We start from the raw sequence: 18,919 nt of genomic DNA, 5'->3' as shown, positions 1-18,919 counted from the left end.
TTGCATGTATCTAATGCTCAGAGGCTTAAAGGCCTCAGCTCTATATTTTCATAATGTCTGGGCTTAATTTTGAAAGATTTTAAAATCTGGCTTTAATTTTAAATGTGATAGATCATCAAGGATATTTTTCCAGGGAGCAAGCCACCAAAATAAATGCAATTCCAAATAAAGTTAACAGCAACACTCAACCAATGTTCACCCTACTCAGACAGATTGTTCATTGAAATTTGACTTTGACAGGATTTCTAATGTTTATGTGACACGTAATACATTTCAGAACATTAGACATCCTCTATATATGTACTTGAGGAAGAATCCAGAAGGATGCTCAGAGAAGTGGTTATTTTAGAAACATTACAAAATTGGCCTTTCGTTTGTGAAACTTGAATCTTATTACACATGATAATATAGAGTTTGGTCACATGGACTGTGTCCATTAATCTTAAGAAACATGATTTTGACTAAAGTAACCATATACATTTTCTGAGTTTTGGTACTTGCTTGAGAGATGCCTACACCTTGACTGCTTAGGATATGTAGCAGAACACACAGGGTTTAGAAATTAGAAGGTGGAGATAGTAGGATGTGTCAAAACATAAACATGTTTTAATGCCTGTTCAGTTTGAGACACACGAAGTTTTAAGTATTGAAAAGAAGAAAGTCCAGAAATTATTAGTGAGTAAGCCACTAATATTTCTTGATCTCAGTTTTCCTTAGTAAGTAAAATGAGGTGTAGGGTACAATTATTTTAAAGATAAGTTCTAAATGTGAGATTGTGTGACCTTATTAGAGAAAACAGTATAATTAAAAGAAAAAATACTAAGTCAGGAAGAAGAGGATTTGGGATAGTGTAGTATCATAGATGCTGAAAGAGGATAGTTTCCAGGAGTAGCGAACACTGTGCTAATGTAGGAGAGCAGGAACTGAAGAAAGACTGTTGGATCTTGTGAAGCAGTGTGGTATCATGGAGGATGCTGTGATTAATCCTACCCTGCCTTTGTCTTTGATTTATCCTAATTCATTTAACCTCTGATGCTTCTAAAAATTGGAAGCAGTGATGTTACAAATTTGTGTAATTTACAAGCATTTTCACATTTTTTATCTTACTCTCTTAGAAGTCTTTCACACATCAGGGATGATAGATAGCCCTTGTCTTGATTGTAGAAGCTGAGGCCAAGAGGCATTAAATGTTTTATCTATCTGAGGGCACACAGCAAGTAAGAGCCAGACTGGAGGATGCTTTGAAGGTTTTCTGACAAGCATGCTTTTGTAGATCCTTTTAATAGTCTCACCTTCCTAAACTGGTGGTTACAAGGTACACATGGCATAATGACTGCGGACATTCTTTGGAAAACACAATGCCCTACATAAATGCAAAGTCATCAGGCTAATTTAGTAGTTGCTCAGTTATTGAACTTTGATCTTGCAGTGATTTGGCTCTTGGGGAGTTCATATCTAGAGTATTTTTCAGACTCTTCAGATGTGTCAGTAATTTAAACTGCCTTATTAACAGTGGTCTCCTCATGCCTATTGTACAATTCATGCCTAGCTAATAACACAGATATACTTTTCCTAAACCAGATCAAGTGTCTATTTATCAACCAAATTTACTGAACCCAGGGAGTTGTTCTGGAATTGGAAACTTTAAATTGCACTTATAAGTTGATGAGTCAGATGGGACTTTGGTGATAGTTCTCTCAGACATTAGTAAAGAGTACCCATCATCTGCTCTATTAAATGATCCTCTTTTCCCATAGTGTTTGCCATGATATATGTGAAGTGCTTTCTAGGAAACTTAATTGTGTGCCTATTGCATTAAACTTTAGTTCGTGGTTTCCTCTCTAACATTGTCCTTGGCTGGAGTCATTTTAAAAAATATATCTTTTCTTTTCCTGATGCTTTCTTGGTTTATAAAATTGCTGTTACTTGATCTGTAATTTTGTGTGAAAACACACAGTCTAAATTCTTTAATGCCACTTAACTCGAAAATTCGGCGTGCTGTTTAGAGTCATGATTAGAACCCTGGTCTCCTGATTGTTTTTTTGTTTTTTTTTTTTTTTTTGAGACGGAGTTTCGCTCTGTTGCCCAAGCTGTAGTGCAGTGGCCCTACCTTGGCTCACTTCTGCCTTCATCTCCCAGGTTCAAGTGATTCTCCTGCCTCAGCCTCCCGAGTAGCTGGGATTACAGGCCTGCACCACCACACCCAGCTAATTTTTTTTTTTTTTTTTTTTTGAGACGGAGTCTCGTTCTGTCGCCCAGGCTGGAGTGCAGTGGCGTGATCTCGGCTAACTGCAAACTCCGCCTCCCGGATTCATGCCATTCTCCTGCCTCAGCCTCTCCGAGTAGCTGGGACTACAGGCGCCCACCACCACGCCCGGCTAATTTTTTTTTTTGTATTTTTAGTAGAGACGGGGTTTCACCGTGGTCTTGATCTCCTGACCTCGTGATCTGCCCGCCTCGGCCTCCCAAAGTGCTGGGATTACAAGCGTGAGCCACCGCGCCCGGCCTTAATTTTTATATTTTTAGTAGAGACGGGGTTTCACCATGTTGGTCAGGCTGGTCTCGAACTCCTGACCTCAAATGATCCACCTGCCTTGGCCCCCCAAAGTGCTGGGATTACAGGCATGAGCCACTATGCCTGGCCTGGATTCTGTTTTTTGAGAGTATATTCTAGTTAATTAATTTTCACTGTACTGTTGGGCCACTAAGATACATCTGTTCTCTCTCCTTTTTGTGTGGGAGTGTCACAGAAAAATGGAGAGTGTTGACTAAGGCAAGGACTTTGGAGCACCTAAAACCAGATGCTCCTTCATGCTGGGTGTGGTGGCTCATGCCTGTAATCCCAGCACTTTGAGAGGCCAAGGCGGGCAGATTGCCTGAGGTCAGGAGTTTGAGACCAGCCTGGTCAACATGGTGAAACCTTATCTCTACTAAAAATACAAAAATTAACCAGGCATGGTGACACATGCCTGTAGTCCCAGCTGCTCGGGAGGCTGAGGCAGGAGATTAGCTTGAACCCGGGAGGCAGAGGTTGCAGTGAGCCAAGATTGTGCCACTGCACTCCAGCCTGGGTGACGGAGTAAGACTCCACTGCAGAGAGAAAAAAAAAAAAAAGAAAAAAGCTCCTTCAGATGGATAGGTTGTACTGTTTTATAGGAAAACAATGACCTGAGACCGTATTCAGATACTTTGACCCATAGTTAAGAATTTAGGCTAATTTCAGTGTTGCCAAAGATTAGCAGTTCTTCCAAATTTACATTTAACGTGGGATAGTAATTGAATTATTCCTTCTTAACTCTTGGAAATCTCTGGATTAAGGGTTTGTTTTCAGGTAAAAGTAGACATTTAATTAAGAGCCAGTTTACTCATTGTTATATTTGATATTTTAGGGTGTTCACCACAAGGTGTCAATGTTATTCCTTAACTAGCACTTGAAATTTTATTTATTTTACAATTTTGGGTTGAGAAAGTAGGGACTAAAATGGAATATAAAGCAACGTTGTAAATTATAAATAAGCATTCAGTTTTAGGAGTTAAATAAAAAAATCTCTTAGTATGATTCCTTCTAGGTTAAGGAATACAGGCTTAGTAGATAGCTTTCTAATAGGCTTATTAGGTACCTTTCTCCTTTTGGTTCTGTTTTTTAAAAGTCCTTTTGATAGGGAATTATTGAAAGATTATAAAGAGAGGAGGAGTAAATGACATAGTCAGGTTTGCAATTTAGAATTCTACCCATGGTGTCAGTGTGGAGTAGACCTGAGGGATGAGCCTGGAAGCAGTGATTTCTGTCTAATCTTATCTATTCTCTGACTGAGAGATTATTTTTAGTGTTAAAAACTCATTTTTGGGTTGTTTTTTCTTTTATACTTTTTCAAAGAGATAACTCTGTTATAGTAAGAAAAGTAATAATTCTGGTTTTTTTCTAGTATAGTTTTTATTGTTTTTTTCCCCTTCTCCTTTAGAAATATCCTGCTTTTGCCAGTTTAATAAGTGGAAGTATGGTGGAAAAATAAAGGGCTTTGGTCCTTCACCTCAATTCCAGTCCTAAAACTGCCATGTGTAGGTAGACTGGATGCAAGACTTTGAGCAAGTAACGTCAACTTTTTGTATACCTTAGTCTGCTTTTGTAAAATGGGGCTAATATTTGTCTCTTCTATTAGGAATATTGTTAGAATTAAATAAGGTACAATATTTGAAAGATCTTAGGATAGTTACTGGCATATAGTAGACATTTAATAAATGTTAGTTTTCTTCTTCCTCTTTACTTATCCTGTCTTGGAAATAGCTTTCTTCTCTAAGCCAGTATTCCTTTTCCTTGTTGCCACTAGGTTTTCCACTTTTCAGCATAATTTCCCTTTCTCTCCTCACCATTCTAGTGTTTTCCATATCTGCTTTTATAACTGCATGATGGATTCTTCTTGCTCACTGCCCAGAAAAGTCAATGCATTGAGAACAGGTTTTGCAGCAAAGAAAGAGTTTAATTATTACAGGGCCAGCCAAATGGAAGGATGGGAGATAATTCTCAGATCCGCTTCCTCAGAATTCACAGGCTAGAGTGTTTCAAGGATAGTTTGGTAGGCAGGGGTCTAGGAAATGGGGAATCCTGATTAGTTGGGTTGGGGCCAAAATCATAGGGGGTCTAAGCTGTCTTCTTGTGCCAAGTTAGTTCCTGTGTGGGGGTCATAAGACCAATTAAGCCAGTTTCTTGATATGGGCTACCTATTTGATACCAGTTGGTCCATCAGAATTCAGAGTCTGAAAAATACCTCAAGCACCAGCCTTAGATTTTATGATAGTGATATCTATAGGAGCAATTGGGAAGGTTACAAACCTTGTGACCTCTGGGTGCATGACTCCTGAACCATAATTTTACAATGGTGTTTTCAGTCCCTGAGTAATAAGGAAGAGGTTACTTTCGGGAAGGGACTGTTATCATCTTTATTTTAAAGTTAAGCTATAAACTAAATTCCTCCCATAGTTAGCTTGGCCTGTGCCCAGGAATGTACAAAGACAGCTTGTGAGGCTAGAAGCAAGATGGAGTCAGCTACATGTTGATTGATTTCTGTCACTCATAATTTTTGCAAAGGTGGTTTTACTTTCAAAGTTGCTTTTGTTAATTCTAAACAGTCATAATAAAAAATATTTAACATGTGTATGTCTTTTCTCCTTAATGACATTGAAATCTTCTTGAAGGAAAGGATTATTTCTTATGGCTATATTTCTCCTCTCCTTCTGTCTTACCAATACTTCTTGGTTAATTGTTGGAGTTCCTTTGGCTTGTGAGCTTACTAGGACTCTTCTGTATTACTCTTTTTCCTTAGGTACTCTCTCCTGTTACTAAAGCTACAACCAACACATCTACATGTTAATACCTCTTCAATCTATAACTCTAGCTCTACCTCTCTTTTGGATTTCCAGTCTGCATTTTCCAACGACCATGGATATTTGAACTTTTTTGTCCTTGAGGAACACCTCAACCCCAAAGTGTCTGGAGCCACACTCATCGGTTTAATACTCCTCTTCCTTTTCTTTTCCCTGGTTTGTCTCATGGTATTATCACCATCCTAGTCTCCCAAGCTAGTAATCTTAGTCATTTTTGGTTTCTCTAATTTTTCTTCTCTTAGTGATATAGTTGATGATAAACCATATTGATTCTTTGGCGAGACGTCTCATCTGCCGACCCTTCTTTGTTTTTAATCTACATTTTCCTAGACTATTTCCTGATCTCCTAGATAAAGAAATTAAGGCACAAAGCAGTTAAGTAACTTCACTAAGGTCACACAAACTAGTGTTAGAATTTGTATTCAAACCCAGGCAGTCTAGCTCCAGAGGCTATCATATAAACCAGTGTATCTTAAATCCTTACAATCTTTTACACTGCTGCTAGAGTGATCTTTTAAAAGATACAGGCTGGGCGTGGTGGCTCATGCCTGTAATCCCAGCATTTTGGGAGGCCGAGACGGGTGGATCACGAGGTCAGGAGATCGAGACCGTCCTGGCTAACACAGTGAAACTCCGTCTCTACAAAAAATACAAAAAAAAAAAAAAAAAAGCCAGGCATGGCGGCGGGCACCTGTAGTCCCAGCTACTCCGAAGGCAGAGGCAGGAGAATGGCGTGAACCCAGGAGGCAGAGCTTGCAGTGAGCTGAGATAGCGCCACTGCTCTCCGGCCTGGGTGACAGAGCGAGACTCCGTCTCAGGAAAAAAAAAAAAAACCCACATGAATTTTCTTACTTGCTGGACTTAGAAAACTTTGATATATCATGTACAGGATAAAGTTCACACTTCTTAATGTGATATTCAAGGGACATTTAGCAATACATGCCCTTAGGGACCATGGTCTTTATTTCAAAGTCCTCCCACTCCCTACTTGTATAATCAATAACTATCATTTATGGAGTGCTTGCTGTGTTATAATTAGTTCTTCATTGTCTGATTTTCCCTCCACTCATCTCAACACCCCCAAACTGAGAGCACCTTTAGGCAAGAATCCTTGTTTTATTCATCTTTGTATTAGCCCTATGGCAGTGTGTATCATATATATGTTAAGCAGATAAGAAATGCCATTTCTATTGATCAAATTGAACTATTGTTCGGGTTACTAGAGGACTAAAGTTTTGTTTTTCTTAATGGTTTCCATCTGGTAAAATGAGAGTTGCAAAAAATTTCTAGGCTAATATTTAAAAGGTGTTGAAAATGCAATCAGGTCTGTGAGCCTTCAGCTGCTTCTTTCTTTCAGCCCCTGCTCTCCACACAACATCTGGTGAGATTTTCAGGATTTCGTGACTTTCAATCCAACTCTTTCTATAAGTGTTTTGGGAAGACCTTTATTTGGCTCTCTAGATGCAAATTCCCCTCCCCCCACTTTGCTAGAAAGTACTGTCAACTATAAAATTCAAATTTTAACAGGAAAATGCTCACAACCAATAAATTATCAATAGCATAGTGTTTAGAGAAGAGATGGGATGAGAAGTATAACGTATAACTTTGTTTATCATCTTTAAACTATGGATGTGATAACCAACTTTTAGGCTGCAGGAAGAGTTTTTTGTTTTTCCTCCCTGCCTAATGGACTCTAAGTGGTAATTGCAGTTATACAGAATACAGCTAAGAACCCAACTGTAAGCAGACTTTACAAAGTTTATGTACTAAAACTTGTGTACTTTCTTTTCATAGTAGAGACTAGGCTCTTACCCAGTTTCTGTATGCTTATTTTAAGTAAGTTAGGGGAGGAATTAAGAGGATTACCGTTAAAATAGACACACTGACAGCAAGAAGCGAAAGCTGATAGTTTGCTCTGTTTGTGGTATACTCTTTGATTCTGGAATATAGCTGAGTGATAAATCATATTAGCTACTGTCCTCCCTTTGTAGTCACTGTGTTTGGATTCTTAAACAGCCCTGTCTCACTACTTTATGTAAAAAGAGAGAGGGGGAGAAACAGTTCACTGTAAGGAGAGGCCAACTAAAGAAGAAAACATAGCTAGCCAACTCCTGTGTGTGCTTGGCCCAAGCACATCTCTGTATTGCATTTCATAACTCAAGTTACTCAGGAGAATTATGAGTGCACTGTCTTAGTTTTTAATAATGCTGTCTCCATTTAACAGATGAGGAAGCAGTCTTAAAATGGTGAGATGATTTGCCTGGGCCACAGGCTGGTTAAGTGTGGAAGCAGGTCTGAAGAAAGGACTGCCAGGCTCCCGTGCACGTGCTGTTTTCTATTATGCCACTGTTGGTGCCAAATCATCAGTAAAACAGAAAAGTGTAATTATGAGAGCCTTCATAAGAAAGCAGGCACATAGAAGATTTAGGAAGGTTTTCAATCAAAATTTAAAATAAAATAATAATTATTATTTTTTTTTGAGATGAAGTCTTGCTCTGTTGCCCAGACTGGAGTGCAATGGTGCGATTTTGGCTTGTTGCAACCTCCACCTCTCCAGTTCAAGCGATTCTCCTGCTTGAGCCTCCCAAGTAGCTGGGACTACAGGCGTGTGCCACCACACCTGGCTAATTTTTTGTATTTTTAGTAGAGACGGGGTTTCACCATGGTTAGCCAGAATGGTCTCAATCTCCTGACCTCGTGATCTGCCTGCCCCGGCCTCCCAAAGTGCTGGGATTACAGGTGTGAGCCACCACGCCTGGCTAATTTTGGTATTTAATGTAAGTTTTGGTGGAGCAAAATTTGTATTTATGTGTAGCAGCACATTTTATTCTTCTTTATTTATCCATCTCTACATATACTATAAATATATCTATGTATGTATACATACACATAAAGACACACATATATACACACACACACAGTTTTACAAAAATAGGATTTAAGCAAAATACAGGACTAATTATAGGGTGAAGTCTTCTCCTTCCCCTTTCCTTGTACTTTTTGGCTTATCTTCTTCTTTAAGCCCTTCTCCCCCATTCCGCTGCCAGCAAACCACCCAAACACAGAACACATGTCCACATGACCCCTAGTCACCCTTCACCCATGTTAACAATCTGATGTGTATCCATCTGTACTTTTTCCCATAGTCTCCATATATATGTCATAGATATGATTTATAGATACATTTATATATGTTTTCTATATAATTTATGGTTTATGTATATGGTTTGAATTAATTTATAAAATTAAAATTGTTTTATAAAATTGGAGTTGATACACATACTTGGGTTTCTTGTTCAATATTCTATACATACATTCCTCTAATTCACTTTTTAAATGGCTTAATAATAGTCCATGGTGAGGCTGTATCATATTTATTCAGCCACTACCCTATTGATAGGCATTGAATATAATATTTACTCTGGCTCTGGTTTTTAATGCTTGTTTGTTTTGACAGTATGCACATTACTGAAGGAAATATTTATACACATATATAACCTTGTTTTTATGATGATTTTGTTTCCATGGATTACATTCCCAGCAGTGGGATTTCTGAGTCAAAGGGTGTGTATTGTTTCAATTGTCAGAGATAATCCGGTTGTTTTCCCAAAGGGCACAAAATAAATGGCATTACTCCTTACCCTGATTCCGTGCTGGCAATGGCCATCATCAATTTTTATGATTTTTACTAATTTGATGAGTGTAAATGATACCTCAGTATTACTTCAATTTTTGTCAGCCTGGTGCAAGTACTTCGTTTGAGCTACAAGTGAAATTTAACATGTTTTCTTAAGCTTATTAGCTATTTAGGGTATTATTCCGTGAATTTGCCTATTCATTTACTTTACCTATTTTTTAAAAATTGAGTTGCTTGCATTTTTCTCATGAGTTCCTAAGAGTACTTGGTATTTTTTCCCAAATCTGACAATTACATCTTGACTTATGATACCTTATACAAAAAGTTCATATTTGTTGTATTGTGTAATTCTGTTTTTTGTTTTATATTTTCTGGGCACTCTTGAGTTGAAAAGGACTCTCCTATACCTTGCTTCTATAGATATTTTTTGCTAACTTTGAGATTTATATTATTTTACTTTTTATTTTATTTTTTTTGTAGGAATTATTTTTTTATTTTTATTTTTTATTTTTTATTTTTTTATTATTATACTTTAGGTTTTAGGGTACATGTGCACAATGTGCAGGTTTGTTACATATGTATCCATGTGCCATGTTGTTTTGCTGCACCCATTAACCCGTCATTTAGCATTAGGTATATCTCCTAATGCTGTCCCTCCCCCTTCCCCCACCCCACAACAGTCCCCGGAGTGTGATGTTCCCCTTCCTGTGTCCATGAGTTCTCATTGTTCAATTCCCACCTATGAGTGAGAACATGCGATGTCTGGTTTTTTGTCCTTACGATAGTTTACTGAGAATGATGTTTTCCAGTTTCATCCATGTCCCTACAAAGGATATGAACTCATCATTTTTTATGGCTGCATAGTATTCCATGGTTTATATGTGCCACATTTTCTTAATCCAGTCTATCGTTGTTGGACATTTGGGTTGGTTCCAACTCTTTGCTATTGTGAAGAGTGCCGCAATAAACACACGTGTGCATGTGTTTTTATAGCAGCAGGATTTCTAGTCCTTTGGGTATATACCCAGTAATGGGATGGCTGGGTCAAATGGTATTTCTAGTTCTAGATCCCTGAGGAATCGCCACACTGACTTCCACAGTGGTTGAACTAGTTTGCAGTCCCACCAACAGTGTAAAAGTGTTCCTATTTCTCCACATCCTCTCCAGCACCTGTTGTTTCCTGACTTTTTAATGATGGCCATTCTAACTGGTGTGAGATGGTATCTCACTGTGGTTTTGATTTGCATTTCTCTGATGGCCAGTGATGATGAGCATTTTTTCATATGTTTTTTGGCTGCATTTATTTTACTTTTTAAATTAAATATATAATACAAATTGCAATTGATTCTTTTTTTTTCTTTTAATCCACCCATCTGCACACTGATATCTAATATAGATAGTCCATATCTTGTAAGGTAGAAATTATTTCTTCATAGATGAATTCATTGTGCCAGCACCTTTCTTTTCCCACTGAATTTAAATAATACCTTTGTAATATATTAAAAGTGCATATATACTGGGATCTATTTCTGGATTTGCTCTTTTTTTTTGTTTATCGTATCCTTTCGTGTATTTTGTAACTTTCAGATTGATTTAACTACAGAGGACTTTTTTGTGTGGTCTAATATCAAGTAAGGCATGTCCTCTTGCTACTCTTCTTTTTGATACTATTTTTGGCTATTCTCAGAACTTTATTCTTTTAAGTGAACTTTAAGCTTATTTTATCCTACTTTAAAAGGCCAATCTTATTGGAATTTTAATCGAAATTTTTATATCAGTTGAAGTTTTACAATTATTTTGGGAAAGCTGTCATTTTATACTAGTGTACCCATCCAAGAACATGGTGTCTTTTCTTTTGTTTATATTTTATTTTATTCCTTCAACAAGATTGTAGATCTCTTTATATGGTCTTTTGGCTTTCTGTTACATTTATTCTTAAGTATGTTATAGTTTTTACAGTATTTTGTATAAAATAGGTGTTCCATTCCATTCTTGTGTGCTTATTGCTATTATAAGGAAAAGCTATAATTCTAGGAAAATCTTATTTATATTTAGTAATATATCTAATTGTTTTTATTGCTATTGTTGTTTTTTTAAGGAAAGCTCTCCTTTTTGGCATACACATTATCATCAGTAAAAGGATAGGCTTTTCTTCTCTAATGTTTATACTGATTTTCTAGACTTACTGCATTTGCTAAACCTTCTAGAACTTTCAGAATAATGTTGAAAAGTAATAGGCATTGTGACGATCCCAGTTCCTTGTTCTAATTGAAAAAGTTCAGTAGTCTGCTGTTCAGAATATTTTCTGTTAATTTTGAAAAATATTGGCCGGGCATGGTGGCTCATGCCTGTAATCCCAGCACTTTGGAAGGCCTAGGCAGGTGGATCACCTGAGGTCAGGAGTTCAAGACCAGCCTGGCCAACATGGCGAAACCCCGTCTCTACTAAAATACAAAAATTAGCTGGGTGTGATGGTAGGTGCCTGTAATTCCTGAGGCAGGAGAATCACTTGAACCCAGGCAGCGGAGGTTGCGATGAGCCGAGATTGCACCACTGCACCCCAGTCTGGGCAACAAGAGCAAAACTGCATCTTAAAGGAAAAGAACAAAAAAAGAAAAATGAATATATATATATATAATATATATATAAGAAAAAATACTTATATATATATATATGTTTTTCTTTTTTTTTTTTTTTTTTGAGACGGAGTTTTGCTCTTGTTGCCGTGCTGGAGTGCAGTGGCTCGATCTCAACTCACTGCAACCTCCGCCTCAAAAAGGAAAATATTTTAAATAATTCTTTTTATTCACTTAGTGCTTTTATTAGGAATGGTTGCTGAATTTTTTGAAATGCCTTTCCACATTTATTAATATTATTTTTTCTTCCTTTACAATTGTAATAAGGTATGTGGATTTCCCAATGTTGTATTACTGACTAGTTATAGGTTATTCTTTTGATCATTACTTATAAGCAAGATTAGTTTTTAGCAGTTGTTGTGTTGTTGTTATCAGGGGAGGGTATAAATTACCGTCTCTCCCAAGATCATAAAATTGAATTGTGAATGAATTGTGAAGCTTTCCATCTTATTCTATGATCCTAATCTGTAAAATGATGATGATGATGATAGCATCTGTCTCTGGATTGTTGGGAAGATTAAAGGTATTAATGTGAACTGCTTAGTACAGTGCCTGAATTGTATGTGTCAGCTGTCATTATCATCATTACCATCTGAAACAGATTAAATAATTTTGAAAGTTTTTAGTTCTTTGAAGGTTTGTTAGGACTTAGCTAGTAAATCATCCAGTTCAGGTGCATTTTATAAGGGTAAATCTTTCAATCCCTTTAGTGCTCATCGCTCTGTCCATTTTTTCCTGCTTCTCCTTAGTTTATTTTTGGCAATTTGTTCTTTGGTAGGAAACCATCTATTTCCTCTAGATTTCCAACATTATTGCTGAAATAATGAACATAGTTTTATTTTATAGTTCTTTTAATCATTTCAATAATTTACAGCACATTTTCTAATTAAGACCAGAAATTACTCTAATGTTTTAGTTAGAAATGTTGTTACATTATCACCTCTTCTTGCACAGGATGCTCTCTGATGTTGAAATTGTAATAACTTTTTTCATGTAAACTAAAACAAAATATTTCAGATACTTTTGCCTTAAAAGTGTTTCTCAGAATGAGAATGGAGAATGTGGACTATATATGTTTAGGGAATTTATATCTCTAGTTTACAATGTTGTTCCTAGCATATAGCACCAAGCTGGCTCAGAGTGAATGCTCAGCAAATATTTGTTAAATGAATGAATGAAGAAATGGGTGAAATATAATCCTTTTGGATAATAACTGAACCAGGTAGATTTTTTGAGGAGTTTTTAAAATGGTAGATTTTTAATTACCTTTCCAAAGATGATTAGTACTAACCTTGGATATGTTTTGCCAGAGTTATAGTATATTTTATATATAAAATAACTTAATATTTCATTTTGGATACAGTGCATGCTAATGAAAAATTCATGTTGAAAGCATTGTTTTTAAATTAACTGCAGTTTACTAAATGAGTAAACCAGTAGTCAGGACTTACTGATAAATCTCATAGTCTTTAACTAGGACCTCTTATAGGTAATTCATGCTACTAAGTTCATTTTCTCTAGTTTACTGAATGTTTAATAGAGAATGGAAATGTAATGGGTAAGTTAAATGAGCCCTCCCCATAACAGTGTTCAGAACTCTTGGCTTAGAGCAAAAGTCAGCTTTCAAATGTTGAAAAGGTGAATGAAGAATAAAATAGGAAGAATAAAATCCGCGTAAAGAAGTAAAGCATTCTTTGAGGGCAGTTAAGAAGTAAAGCATTCTTTGAGGGCAGTTAAGTATATGTAGTCTTCTGCCCAAGAGATGTTCTCTGTCTCTGCCCCTGTCCTTTAATTTTGGCTTGAATTCACAGGGTTACTGGACTAAGACTGCTTTGTTTGAGATGTCACTGCGAATTAAGGCTTCACTGTCACATCTCTCATAGCTGCCTTGTAACTTCTACATTCCCACTGGTGCCAGGCATGTTCCAAGGCAGCATTCCAAGGTTTAGTGATTTCACCCTGATGTCTCCGCCAATAAAAATAACCAGTTACCATTAAACACCTACCCCACCCATAACTTGATTTTTACATGCCGTTTTATTAAGAAAACTTATCGACAATTTTAGGAGAATTAATACATTAAGTTTGTTAGGATATCAACTGGCCCTTGGAGTAACTTTTGTTCTAAAAGTGGATGTTTCACCTTGGAAGAGAATCTGAGACTCAGCATGTTTATCTATTGAGAGTGGACTTTGTAATAACCTTATTTCTACAGTAGATTCTTTATGACTGGAAATACTCTGTGAAAATGAGAAGCCAGATTATTACCTTAGGGATTTATATCCTAGTAGGACAGATTAACAGATACAGCAAGGAAAGGGTCTTTCATTCGTTGAGAAACTAATAATAATTTCTAAATATGTTGTGTTCTAAGAATAAGTCAGAATCCCTTCCTTTTCTACAAAGGGCCTACACAGGGGGTGGAGAAGGAAAATAAGATTTGAGTATTAAAAATTTTCACTTAAATACATTAATGCTATTAAGTGAAATAGCATTTCAGTTAAATGCTAAAAATTGGCATACATCTTTTTATTGTGTTCACAATAGCCACACTTCTATTACAATTCCGTTTTACTGGTAAGCAGACTGAAGCTTGCAAAAGTTGAGTAGTGTGGTTCCCAGGTGTTCAGCCAGTAAGTCATGCAGAGTCCGAGTCAGGTTAGTGGTAAAGGCCTTTCCATTATATTTCTCCATCTCATGTGGAGGAATTCCCTGTGACATTCTTTTCTCTTGTTGAGACTGCCTTATAGCACCCTTAGTCTTCCCAGTAAAAGTTTTTTTTTTTTTTTTGGATGATTCACCAACATAAAATGAGCCAGGAATTAGAGTCTTGTGGCACCCACACGATGGAGACTTTGCTAATAGACTTTCCTGGAGCCCTCCAGAGTGCACTTAATATACTCCTCACCTCATGTCTCCCCATGGAGGAGGTCTTAATGGTTTACTATTGAGGAGTGTCTCTGACTCTATGACCACATAGGTCTTTTTACTTCCTTTCCCCCAGTATGTCAAGTGTGAAGTGATTGGACCCAATGATTCTTTCTTAGTTGGCATCCCTGACTGTTCTTAGGCTTCTGTTCCTTAAATTCAGACTCTGCAAGAAATAAACTAATGTCATAGAGGAAAATGACTTTTCCACAGTAGCACTGATTTTTCTATTCCTGAGATTCTTTGATTCTAATGACAGAGTTAAATTTGAACATGGGAGGAAAGCTGACTTTAAACAGTTTATGTGGAGAACATCTGGAGATTTAAACTTATGAAAAATTCAGTGTAAGCCAAGAAATTGACTCAGCAGCATTAAAAAAGGAGCTAAGATGATCTTATATTGCATTAATTAAAATATATTGTCCAGATCAAGAGAAGTAATAGTCTTCCTGGACTTTGTATTCATTAGATCATATTTGGAATATTCTGTTTAATTTGGGTCCCAGTTTACTTTGATGGGAAAGAGCCAGGGGAGATGGCCAGGAAGATGAATGATTTTAAAGCAGTCATGTAAAGACTAGTTGGGAATAGAGGATGTTTAGAGAATATAAATATCCTAGAGAAGAGAGGACTTTGGGGATATAGTTGCCATCTTTAAACAGTTATGTAGTTAATTTGGCAAACAATTTTAGGGTAATAAGAGTAAAAGACACATTTATTGGATATGTACTATCTGCCAGTTAAGTTTTTCACATGCTTTATCTCATTTAATCCTTAAAGCAAGAGTATGGATTGCTGCTAGTCATTGTTATTGCTGTTTTACTCATGAGATCCAGAAAGGGGAATTGATTTGCCTAAGGTTGCATTATGGCAAAGGCATTTTTTTTTGAGATGAAGTCTCGCTCTGTTGCCCAGGCTGGAGCACAGTGGCACAATCTCGGGTCACTGCAACCTCCGCCTCCCAGGTTCAAGCAATTCTCCTGCCTCAGCCTCCCGAGTAGCTGGGACTGCAGGTGTGTGCCACTACGCCCATCTAATTTTTATATTTTTAGTAGAGCTGGGGTTTCGTGATGTTGGCCAGGCTGCTGTCTTAACTTCTGACCTGGTGATCCGTCTGCCTCGGCCTCCCAAAGTGCTGGGATTACAGGTGTGAGCCACCGCACCTGGCCAGGGGTGTAATTTGGAAGTGAAAAAGTATATAGGTTGTTGTTATTCCTGAGAGTAGAATATAATGATAGCTACGTTTATTGAGTGTTGTTATGTTCTAGGCTCTTGTTATATACTGAAAAAGAAAGAAAAAGTCCTATCTTTATGGAGCGTACATTTTAATAAGAAATTCAGGAGTAAATAAATTAATTAGTTATAAATTTGTTGCTAGTGGTAAGTGCTATGAAGAAAAATAAAGTAGGAGGAGGAGAATAGAGGTTGGTAGATACTGAGGATGGTAGGATGATCAGGGAAGACCTCACTGAGAAGAAAATATTTGAACAAAGACTTGAAAAAAATTAGACAGCAAGGTTGGATGGGCATTTGGAGAAAGAACATTCCAGAGAGAAGAGATAGCAGGTAGGAATGAGTTTGGTTTGTTGCAAGAATAGCTAGGTGGTCAGTTTGGGCATGGTGAGCAAAGTTGGCAAGGCCAGATCGTGTAGAGTTTTATTTTTTTTCCAAGCATGGTAAGAAGTTGTTGGAGGGCTTTGAGCAAGGGAGTGATGTGATCTGATTTCTAGTTTTTTAAAAAAATGCCTCTGATTAGCCAGGCTTGGTGGCACGTGCCTGTAGTCCCAGCTACTTGGGAGGATGAGGCTGGAGGATCCCTTGAGCCCAGGAATTTGAGGCTGTAGTGAGCTCTCATCGTGCCACTACCCTCTAGTCTGGCCAACAAAGCTGAGACCCCATCTCTAAAGAGAAAAAAAAATGCCTTTGGTGTGGAGAATAGACTGGGCTTCGGGGTCAACCCACCACAGCTGTGATCCAGCAATCAGAAAACTGCTGCTGGTGAAATAGCCATCCCACACTTACGACACCTAAATAAGGAAACTGTTTACTGCAAAACCTCACTCCTGAGAGAGCTTGTCACTGCTTCAGGAAGAATAGCGTATATCCCTTCTACCTTCCAGATTTCGCTCAAGGCATTCCAACATTTAAGAAGAGGATGATAGAACAGAGGAGAAGGACAGCTAATGAGGTTGGGGAAAATCTAGGACAAAGAGGTGTCCCAGAGGTCAAAGTAAATTAAATATTTCTAAGAGAGTGATTAATTGAATCAAATATTGATGGCTGGGGCATGGTGGCTCACGCCTGTAATCCCAGAAATTTGGGAGGCTGAAGGGGGAGGATTGCTTGAGCCTAGGGGTTTGAGACCAGCCTAGGCAACATAGTGAGACCCTGCCTCAGAAAAAAAAAAAGGTTGCTGATTGGTTGAGTAATGTGCGGGTTAAGAATTGAAAGCTGGGCCGGGCGCGGTGGCTCACGCCTGTAATCCCAGCACTTTCGGAGGCCTAGGTGGGCAGATCATGAGGTCAGGAGATCGAGACCATCCTGGCTAACATGGTGAAACCCCGTCTTTACTAAAAATACAAAAAAAATTTGCTGGGCATGGTGGTGGGCGCCCATAGTCCCAACTACTTGGGAGGCTGAGGCAGGAGAATGACGTGAACCCGGGAAGCAGAGCTTGCAGTGAGCTGAGATCGCACCACTGCACTCCAGCCTGGGCGACAGAGCGAGACTCCGTCTCAAAAAAAAAAAAAAAAAAAAAAAGCTGAATTTAGCAACTTGGAGCTCACTGGTGACATATATAAGAGCAGTTTTCATGTGTGGTGGAAGTGGTACAAAGAAGAGTAGAAGTGTTTTCCAACATTTTAAATGATTGAGCAATTATAATTATGTGATTGTGAGAATATGTATAAAAATAGTAACAATAAAGAATTTTACCATATAGTACCCGTATGAATCATAGAGATTGCTATGTGATAAACTTTGCAGTTGAGAATTTTATGATAAATTCGGTGCAGAGTTTAGTGATCTAGTAATCAAGAAAAAGAATGCTTGTTAATTATTTGAAATAAAATGTCATTAGTGACAAATCTTTATTGAGAATCTGTTGTTAGTAGACCTTGTGTTACTCTGTCAGTCATCCCTCTCCATTCTGTCAGTTTGAATGGGGAGCTATGCATAGAATAAACAGTAGCAGAATGAAAATCAGAGAGTTGTTTTATGAGTAGGTGCCCAAAGGAAGGGTGCAGTCGCTGAAACTCCCTGGAAAAGGACTGGGTTACAATAGGGGGATTTAGGCCCAAGGCAACCTCCTATATTACCCCTAAATCTAAATCTTGGCCTCAGCATGCTCAGTCATATTTTTATTTTGGGGTGTATGTTGGTGAGGGAGAGAAATGAAGCCCCTTGTCATCTTCTATTATAAAATTTTACATGGCAATATAATTCTGTGTTTAATTATTCTGTATCCCTCAATAGATTTGTGGTGGACAAGGACTCTAGTTTATCTTGCTCACGGTAACAGCCACTGGTGCTTAGCTTGTTCCCTCTCATGGGGCGGGTGTTAAATTTATAAGGAATAATTCAGAGTTTATCAGGCAGTATAAGGAACAGAAGATAGCACCTGGGTACCAGCATGTGGAAAGGTGGGTAATGCTTGCCTGACATGTTAAATACATTCTTAGAGATGTAGATCACATTCCTCTGCTCTAGGAAGCATTGTTGGATCTCACTTCATTCCTGTACCCATATTGCACATAGAAAGTATTCTGTGCCCTAGATACTTTGCTTTATTAACCTTACATTATCATATAGGTACCTCCTTATCTCCTCAATACTAGTCACAACTTTTTTTGATTGCCTGTCATTTGCAAATATTGTGCTAGGTGTTGTATATATTTTATTATTCTATTTAATTCTTTCAGCAGCCAGGGACATTAGGCAAATGAATAAATTGAGGCTCAGGAAAGTTTAACAACTTGTCTAAGATTGTGCACTGCTTTCTTAACACCTTCCAAAAGCTTGAGGCTGCTTCTGTTCCATGGTGTTTTTTAACAGGATACATACTTCATAGAATTTGTATGCTTAATGGAAGTCTTTTATACTTTTTTAAGATCTTACCACAATTCCATTCTTTTTTGTTGATTATTTGATCAAAGGGCCATGTAATTCTAACACTTCTTGAAACATTGGAGCTGAAAAGTAAGACTGGTGAAATAGCTGACTTTAAATATTGCGTTTTCAAGGCTAAAAATAAGTGTCTAACTTACAGATTCATTGTATGATAAACTAATATTATAGAACTGTTTTTATATAGAGCAGACAGAAAAAGTTTTATAAT

At 37.5% G+C, this 18,919-nt stretch overlaps 1 protein-coding gene across 1 annotated transcript in view; it reads left to right on the top strand.

Moving 5' to 3' along the window:
- The window catches only part of UVRAG (UV radiation resistance associated), a 333,633-nt gene that overhangs the window by 97,769 nt on the left and 216,945 nt on the right, over positions 1-18,919 (top strand). The window lies entirely within an intron of this gene.

Source organism: Nomascus leucogenys, chromosome 15 (assembly GCF_006542625.1).
Source record: "Nomascus leucogenys isolate Asia chromosome 15, Asia_NLE_v1, whole genome shotgun sequence".
In the NCBI taxonomy this organism is placed as follows: domain Eukaryota; kingdom Metazoa; phylum Chordata; class Mammalia; order Primates; family Hylobatidae; genus Nomascus; species Nomascus leucogenys.
This window is presented reverse-complemented; position numbering and strand designations above follow the sequence as displayed.